Source organism: Mus caroli, chromosome 1 (assembly GCF_900094665.2).
Source record: "Mus caroli chromosome 1, CAROLI_EIJ_v1.1, whole genome shotgun sequence".
Classification (NCBI taxonomy): domain Eukaryota; kingdom Metazoa; phylum Chordata; class Mammalia; order Rodentia; family Muridae; genus Mus; species Mus caroli.
This window is the reverse complement of record NC_034570.1, coordinates 44,385,024-44,394,820: the sequence shown is the minus strand read 5'-3', so window position 1 is coordinate 44,394,820 and position 9,797 is coordinate 44,385,024.

Sequence of the window (9,797 nt, the reverse complement as noted above, 5' to 3'; positions counted from 1 at the left end):
GGAGCTCTTTTCTCTAGCTGCATATGTATCAAAAGATGACCTAGTCAGCCATCACTGGAAAGAGAGGCCCTTTGGACTTGCAAACTTTATATGCCCCAGTACAGGGGAACACCAGTGCCAAAAGGGGTAGTGGGTGGGTAGGGGATTGGGGTGCGTGGGTATGGGGGGCTTTTGGGATAGCATTGGAAATGTTAACAAGGAAAATACCAAAAAAAATAAAGAATCTTTTCTGATGAAGGTATAGTGACACACTGATATGTGGGTTTGCCATAAAGATTCATTTTAGTGCTGTATTCATTTAACAGCATAATATTAGTGTATATTCTCTTAGGAAAAATAACCTATCTAGTTTTTCTAGTCTCAAATTCTGGGCCAATTTACCATTGTCAGGTGTAAATTTCATCTCCTGGAGCTTGAATAAAAATAAAAGAGACTATCTTTCCCACAAATTTATGGCACTATTCCTCAGTATGTATTGCAGACAGGTCATGTTTGTAGCATTCAGATTTTACTCAGATTTTGTACTGGTTTATATTGATGACTCTAACACCACCACTCTGGGAGTATATACAATACTTTCCAGCACAGCAAAACTTGTCTTGAGTTGGTAAAACTTCTAGTTGGGCAAACAAGTAAATGATATCTTCATGATAAGGCCTCATATAATTATGAGTGTACCTAATAGTACTATCAATAGCCTGTAGTGTTGATAGTGTCTATGTGTTCCTTTGCCCCATGATTCAACAAAATATAATATAGAAAGCAGAGGGAGTCCTAGTGAATGTGTAAGTAATGAAAACAATCCTAAGTGAACATAAACTATTTTCCATATCATAAAATATTTTTTTCTCCTAATTTGTTCTGCACAAGCAATCTACCATCAGTAGATATCTGGAATGATTCACACACATATAGATTTTGAAATCTAATATCTACCTATAATGGAAGATATTCAACGCTTGCTTTTCTGGACTCAGGTCATTGCATTCAAAATGAAGGCTTCTAGCTGGAGCCATTTATCTGCAAATTTTAGTTAACAGCTTAAAAAGAATTCCTTTTCTAAATGTAATGCATTTTTATTATTTATTTATGATCTGTTGGATAAACACAGGTTCTTTCTAATTTCATGTTACTGAGACCATAATAGCAATAAACAAGTATACATGTTTTTCAGGGTCATTTGAGTATATGTCAAAGTTCTATAAAGGATCTTGTGGTGGATTGATTTCCAGGTTTCTGCTGAACTGCCATACTCAATTTTTATGATACCTGTTCAAGTGTGTACTTCCATCAGCAACAAGGGTATGTTTTATTCTCTGCATACTCACCATCATTTGCAGTCATTTGTTTATTAGTCATGGACATTCTAATTAGGGTAAAATTAATTCTCAATACAGTTTTAATTTGCATCATGACTAAGAAATTTTTAAAAAAATATAAAAGGTTTTTTAGGATTTGTGTTTGATCCCCTTTGTTAATTTATTAACTATTTGTCTTATGGCCTCTGCTACTTGGGTCCTATTCAATGAGTCCTTCCCTAAACTAGTGTGTATCCACTTACTTAATATTTTTTCTTTTATTGGCTGTAGAGGACCTGGGTTTATTTATATCCTTGAGCTATTGAAATTGTGTTTTGTGCAGTGGTAGATATGGATATGTTCTCATTTTCTACATGGAGCTATCAAATTTGTGAGCATCATTAGTTGTTTATTCTTAATTTGTATTTTTTCTGTATCTTTGAAAATATCGAGTGTCCACAAATATGTGAAATTATAACAAGGTCTCCAATCACTTTCCATCAATCAATATATCTGTTCCTGGGCCAATTCAGTGTTGTTTAAATTACTCTAGATTTGTAAACTTGAAGCCTCTGGTGGTGGTACTGTCAGCATTTCCTTTATTATCTGTTTTTATGCTTCCAGATGAAGTTTAAGATATTTCAAATGTGTTTTGAAAATTTGTGATGGGATTCTGAGAGGAATTTCATAGAATCTGTAGATTGCTTTTGGAAGGAAAACCACTGTCACAATATTAATCTGACCATCTATGGGAGATCTTTGCATGTTCTGATGTATTTTCAGCTTCTTTGTTGTAAAATTCTTTCACTTGCTTGTTTTAAATTATTCTAGGATATTTTAAAGTTTTGGAAAATNATATCTTTATGATTTTATTTTTGCTGTATTCATTATTTGTACATAAGAAATCTACTAGTTTTGTGAGTTAATTTTGTATCTTGATACTTTTCTTTGCATTTTGTCATTGCAGAAGTTTATGGGTAGAGTCTTCACAGTGATAAATGTACAAAATCACATAGAAATGAAGATAATTTGAATTTCTCCTTCATATTTTCTTCATCTATACCTTTTAGAATACACAAACTTGCTTATGACAGTATCATCAAATAAACTGATTTGAATCCAAAAAAATCAAAATAACATTTTTTACAGATTCTATGATGTGTATTGAGAAGATTAACAGAAAAATAGCAATCAAGATGTATCATATTACTAACTTTTCTTGATTCTGTTATAAAAATATAAAGAAAACTAAATTTAAGTAAGATAGCATTTATTTTTGTTCACAGATTGGGTATACAATTCATCATGAAAACAAGTAGTTCCTGGCAGTAGGACCTTGAGGATATAGATAATATTGTATTATAGAAAAGAGAGAGACTGTTCAGTTTGCTCTTCTTTTTATTCAGTCTAGATTTCATCCCATATAACAAATGATACTATCTGTACTTAGTGTGTCTCCTCCACATCAATAAAGCTAATCTAGACATTGCCTCATGTAGACAGATACAGTGGTTTGTTTCCATGGTGAATCTAGATACCAAGTTGACAATCAAGATTATTCTCCATTCATATTCACCCTGGTGAAGTACAGTTGTGGAAAACAAAGGTGATAGTTTCCTTTTTGGTAGGAGTCCTTAAAGTGTATGCATTGATTGACAGGTTAGCAAAGAGAGTAAACTCTGGATTCTAAACATAAGTTGCATAAGTTCTTACTTACTAGTGGATTAAGTAGATTAACTAAACTATGGCAATCTCTAAAACTGATTTTTAATATGAAAATTTACAATTTTAATGTCAACATTTTATCAGTTTTTTGAGACTGAGTTATGTATGGGTGTTAGTGGCTTGTACAACATCAAATGAATTATTTATGAATAAATGACACATTCAGAGAACCTACCTTTAACCTAAGAAACAGATAAATCACTTGAGATAACAACTTGTATATAGGGTACATGTTATATATTTGTAAACTTAGGATTCCCTAGTATGATAATATGGAAAGCTGACGTTGTAAAATGCATTATATAGCTATAATAAAATTCTAACTTCAGTCAAATTGATACAGAAGGCATGTGGTGTCACACAACCCTGAATAAAATATTCTGTGTCTACATCAAGATGATTTTCTACTTTTCATTCAAACTACCAAATCCGCAAATAATTTAAAAATCCTAATAAAAGTAAAATATATTGTAATATCAAACATAGTATACACAAGATACTAAAATGACAGATTATAAGTGTCGAGCTGTGTTAGGCAGCCTGGTCCATGGTCTAACTCAGGCTTGAAAACCCGGTGACCACACAGTGGATAACTCTGCCATGAACAGTAGGCGTTTTGCCACGCTCCTGGGCCCCTAACTCTTGTCATGTAGCTACAGCCTCCCACAGTTCTCCATAGAAAAGCCTGTAGCTATCGGTCAGTAGAAGCAGCATCCTAAGTCCTTCCACATGCAGATAAGCTATCCCCAAGCTTTCAGACCAAGCCAATAGGAAGTAACTGCTGTCAGACACTGACCAACCACAAAATTGTATATAAGAATCCTATCCAGAAAGAATAAAGGTGTGTAAGAACTCCTTTGAGTTCTCCTTATGAGAGCTTCTGTCATAAGAGTTGTGGCACTGCTACTTGGGAAGAGGTCTGCTTGCTGGCTAGTCAGTCTCTTATTGGCTCAACCCAGCCTCACTCAGCACAGGGAAATGGTACAGCCTTTTGGAGCAACTGAGGTGGCAACAGAGGAGACTAAGGTGGAGGCAACTGGAGACAGTGAAGGAGACTCCCCTTCCTTCCTTGCACTCTCTCCCCTTTCACCCTCATTCCGGGCAGAGAACTCCTTGGAAAGTTATCAGTATGCAGGCCCACAACAAGAAAGAAGGTGACATTTATAATAATGTGTTTTATAAAAATAATATGCTTGGTATTATGAGAGTATAATCACGTGGTAAAGTGAAAGTAGCTATTTCAAATGAGATAGTATAGAAAAAAAGATATTTAAATAATGAGTATTAAAAATATAAACTTGTAAATATCCTGTTGTTTTTCTTGAATTGGATGCACAATAAAACATAAGTTAATTACTAGATAAACGTTTATGTCAGAAGAGGAAATTTAGGCATTCTCTTGATATATATATTAGACTATATATTTTGTGAGCCCTAATGGGATACTCAGAAAACTGTGCCCTCTATGTAGTGGAATTTCACTGTTTCATTACATTATACCCATTGGCTTCATAACTTCATAAAACATCATAAAGAATTAAAGACTCTAATTAAAGACTCACAAGTCCCACTTCATTCAATTTTTCATAACTCTTACTTAAAAATATAGGAAAAGTGCCAGAATCTTATAATCCCAGAGTTAGGGAGGTGTGGATAGACAGTTTTCTGATCATCCATGTAGGAGTATCAACAACCTTCAAGTTTAGTGAGAGACCATGTCTCAAAAACATGGTAGAGTATAATGGACAAATATGCCCAGTACTAGTCATTGTCCTTTATGTTTATTAACAGTCTGGTATGCAAACCCACACATATATAATAAGTAAATATATAAATTTATACATATTATTGCATTTTCCCAAACTAGTATTTAAACTTAATTTCTAAAATTGTAGTTAATAGTTTTCAGTATATTTGTACTAATTGTATTTTTCATTGGATTTTGCCAATAAAGTGGGACATTCTGAACTGATCTTCATTTCATTTTCTATATATTTCTCAGAACATATTGTCTCCTAATTGTCAATGTATCAGAATTAATGTTGATCATTACATTGCATTACAACATAAACCCAGTGTAATTGACTGGCATAGTATATAACAAGTAAATAAACAAGAAAATAATGAAAATTAAATTTAATTTGGCTGTTGGATTTGGTGTTTTTGTGGGACTCCTAACAGTGGGAGAGAATGCATCTCTGATTCTGTTGCCTTTTGCCAAACTCTTCTCCTATTGTGCTTCCTTATCCAGTCTCAACATGAGAGCTTTTGCCTTGTTTTATTGTATTTTATTTTGTTCTGTTTAGATACAGTCTTTCTAGGCCTGTTGAAAGGAAGGAGTGCATCAAGAGGGGGAAGGTAGATGGAGGGTAGAAACTTGGAGGGGTATAAAGAGATGAAACTGGTAGGTAGGTATTATATGAGAAAAAAATCTATTTTCAATAAAAATAAAAAATAATTTTTATCTAATTGTTACATATTATGTCTCCTATATCATTACCAAATTTCAGTAAAGTGACACATCAGGAAATTTGGCTCTGAAACTAAGTCTGCACATATAGTATGCTCATTTGAGGTTCATCACATGGTGCTGAGTAACAGATTTAACTTCATGTAAAGCCAAGCATATTTTAGATTCAGGACTACTAATGTATCCAGAAGCCTAGGATTGTCCTTCTTAAATTCACGGAATAAAGGATTTCTATTTGCTAATCTCCTGCCTCCTTTTGTACTAATTGTTGCATGTCTTTTAAGGATTTTAAATTAAGAGTTGGCCCTCTACCTTCATAACCCCCCCCAAAGTTCCAGGCTTTTAATGCTCTAAAGATGTATTGTTTGGCTGGTTTTATTTTTAAAAATACAATGATTAATAAATAAAATAAAATAAAATATCAAAACTAATTAGCAATCTTCAATTTATAGAAAGTGTGATATCAATAAGTATATTATTTCCCCCTCCCCCAAAATTAACCCTTTTCAAAAAAATAAGAATGTAAAGATTCATATTTACTTACTTCTGATTATTGATGTGTTTTCCTGAATATATAGTATAATAAAACATGAAAAGTGCATAGAAAACAATAAATTGATAAAGAAATAAACTCATAGTTTTAAGAGGTTGCAACAAAAATAAAGCAATAACCAAAATCTATACAAGTATATGGAAGACAACAGAATATCAAGCAAGAATTTTGAGTAATTAATGTTTGTATGAAAATACTGTCACATAAAGAGATTGCCAATACAACACATGAACCAATGGTGCTTATATTTAGCACATCTCTAAATCCAACTGGTTTCTACAGAAATTTATAAGAGAAAGCATTGATAAAAGAAGTTGCTCAATAATTGTTCTCCTGAAAACTAATTATTTCTTTTTTTGTAAAATAATGAAACTAGACTCCTCACTTTTGGCAAAATTAACTCCAAGTACACAAATGACTTAATTTAATAATTGGAAATATAAAACTAATAGAAGAACACATGTGAAGATCTCAAAAACATAAATCAAAAGCTAACTCCATCCTACTCCTGAATAAATAGCCAAAAGAAAGCAAGAGTGGATGTTTGAAGAGATGTACTCACAGTTATGTTTACTACAGAAGTCCTCATAATAGTCAAGAAATGTTTTCAACCAGTGTCTATCAGTGTGTCAACACTGATCAATAATAAAGGAAAAATTCAAATATGTACATAATATATCTCTACTGTAAAAAAAATTAAATAGTATTATTAGGTAGAATAGGGAGATTTTGAAAATACCATGCTGAGTGTGAAAGACCATGAAAAGTCAGAAAGTACCATGTTATTTAAATCATTCCATTAGTAAGTTAATATTAGAATTGTAGTTACAGGAGTTTGAGGAGATCAGTGGGAAGAGAATGGGTATTAATAGGTAGTCCTTATGTTATAGTTTAATACAAGAAATTCTTGTAATCTTCTGCAGAGTAGGATGATTACAAAATGGTATATATAAATATTTATCATAAAGAATAGTTCTGAATAATGTTTTCTGATAAATTATAAGTATTTAGAAAACAGTTTAGTTTTCCTTGATTTAAAAATTACTTTTAAAATATCTATATGAAGTAGAATTAATAATACGGTCCATAATGACAGGAAATCATTGGAAGGAAACAAAAATTTACTTTCATTAATTAATTTCCAAAATTAGTTTATGGAATTTAGATATAGTCTCTGATCTACAAAGACATTATAGTTTAATACATACATAACCAGAATTAGGATTTGTAGACAGAAATTAGCTTGAGGGACTAACTCACCAGTTTTAAGAACAGTGAAATGCCCAATGAGTTTTATCTATATGTAAAACCCACCATATTGGCTGGGCAGTGGTGGCACACACTTTTAATCCCAGCACTTGGGAGACAGAGGCAGGGGGTTTTCTGAATTTGAGGCCAGCCTGGTCTACAGAGTGAGTTCCAGAACAGCCAGGGACACACAGAGAAACCCTGCCTCAAAACAAAACAAAACAACCCACCATATTAATACTGAAAAAGTAATAGACTGCCCTGACTACACAAATATAGTATAAATGTGACCTTTCAAACTCAGCCTTTAACTTTTCTCATTTAACCTGTAAAAAAAAAAAAAATATATATATATATATATATATATATATATATATATATATATATATCAATTAAACAGGTAAATCCATGAACATTTTAATTTTGTTAAAACTAAATTTATGCCAGGGATCCATCCCATAATTAGCCTTCAAACGATGACACCATTGCATACACTAGCAAGAGTTTGCTGAAAGGACCCTGATATAGCTGTCTCTTGTGAGACTAGGCCGGGGCCTAGCAAACACATAAGTGGATGCTCATAGTTAGCTATTGGAAGGATCACAGGGCCCCCAATGAAGGAGCTAGAGAAAGTATCCAAGGAGCTAAAGAGATCTGCAACCCTGTAGGTGCAACAACATTATGAACTAACCAGTACCCTGGAGCTCTTGACTCTAGCTAGCTACATATGTATCAAAAGATGGCCTAGTTGGCCATCACTGGAAAGAGAGGCCCATTGGACAAGCAAACTTTATATGCCCTAGTACAGGGGAACGCCAGGGCCAAAAAGTGGGAATGGGTGGGTAGGGGAGTGGGGGGGGGAGGGTTAGGGGACTTTTGGGATAGCATTGGAAATGTAGTTGAGGAAAATACATAATAAAAAAAAAACTAAGTTTATGATCAATACTGCTTCTCTCATAAAACTTACTTTAAACTAGTAGAAAAGCTTAAATACTACAAAGAACAAAAAGTCACTTTTAATTGTAGATCCTTGTCTTCAAGTCATTTTAATAAAATGATTGCTTTTAGTATTACTAAGATTCAAAACATGTCAGGAAATAGCATTTATCCTACTTTGTATTTAATAAACTCACAGAAAGGGAAAAGATCTATACTGAATAGTTAAAACAACTGTCATATTATACAACCATTTTTTTATTTATTTAGTGTAAGAGATATTAATAGAACTACAGAAACCTTAGAACAATAATAATCCCAGCACATTAATAATGCAAATGACTCATGGAGGTTAATTACAACTAAAATGAACAAGTTTCGTTCAAAGTGATCTTTCTCTAGATGCCCACTCCACCTCCGTAAGAAACTGTTCTTAAGATCTACCCCTTGTCTTCTAAAAATCATCCTATATATGGGCCTATAATCTTTAATAAAGATGATTAAATCACTTATTCTTAACTAATTACCATCTAAAATGAATTAAGGTGACATTTAAGTTTATGCTTTTCTTAGAACATTTAAAACTGTTAGGTAACTTAGATGAGTTCAAAAAAAAAAAAAAGCCTGAAAACTAACAAATATATGTGTTCATAGTTTGTGAGTGCCTTAAAGTCCCACTTAAGAGAAATGAAGGTTACTCTTTGGTACCTTTGACAGGAGGGAGGTGGGGCCTTTTAAAAGTGGGTTCTACCGGGGGTCCATTTGATTTAGGGGACAGGACCTAGAAAAGAATAATGAGAATATATTATTTTCTTTTTTCTGTCTTTGATATTCCATCTTTGATCTTAGCCATGATGCACTGCATATCACCAGTCCAAAAGCTGTGTGAACAGTTAAGCCTACAGTGATCTGAACTGAACAAAATCTTTTAGAAACTGGTTGTATCAAGTACATGATAGAAATAAGAAATAGCAAATGTATGTTTCATACACTTTAAAAAGTGGCATCTCATTCAATTACTCAACAAGCATACATTGCTCTATACACAAAGTGTACCATAATAAAACAAACAGATGCAGTTCTGTTTGAAAGCAACTCAGACATTAAATGAGTCCCAATAGTTGTATGTTGTAAGACAAGCTTTCTAGTGAAGAAGGTATACTTTATTTTCAAATCTGATATAAACAAATACTTAATATTTTCTTAAAATTTTATGTTCTATTACATTAGCCTATGTTCATTTTACTCTGATTGGATTAAGAAAGAGATTTTCTTTCCAGCTTCTGGCTATTATAAATAAGGCTGCTATGAACATAGTGAACATGTGTCCTTCTTACTGGTTGGAAGGAAAAAACCCAGATGCCCCTCAAGAGAGGAGCAGATACAGAAAATGTGGTACATTTACACAATGGAGTATTACTCAGCTATTAAAAAAATGAATTTATGAAATTCCTAGGCAAATAGATGGACCTGGAGAGCATCATCCTGAGTGAGGTAACCCAATCACAAAAGAACTCACATGATATGTACTCACTGATAAGTGGATATTAGCCCAGAAACTTAGAAT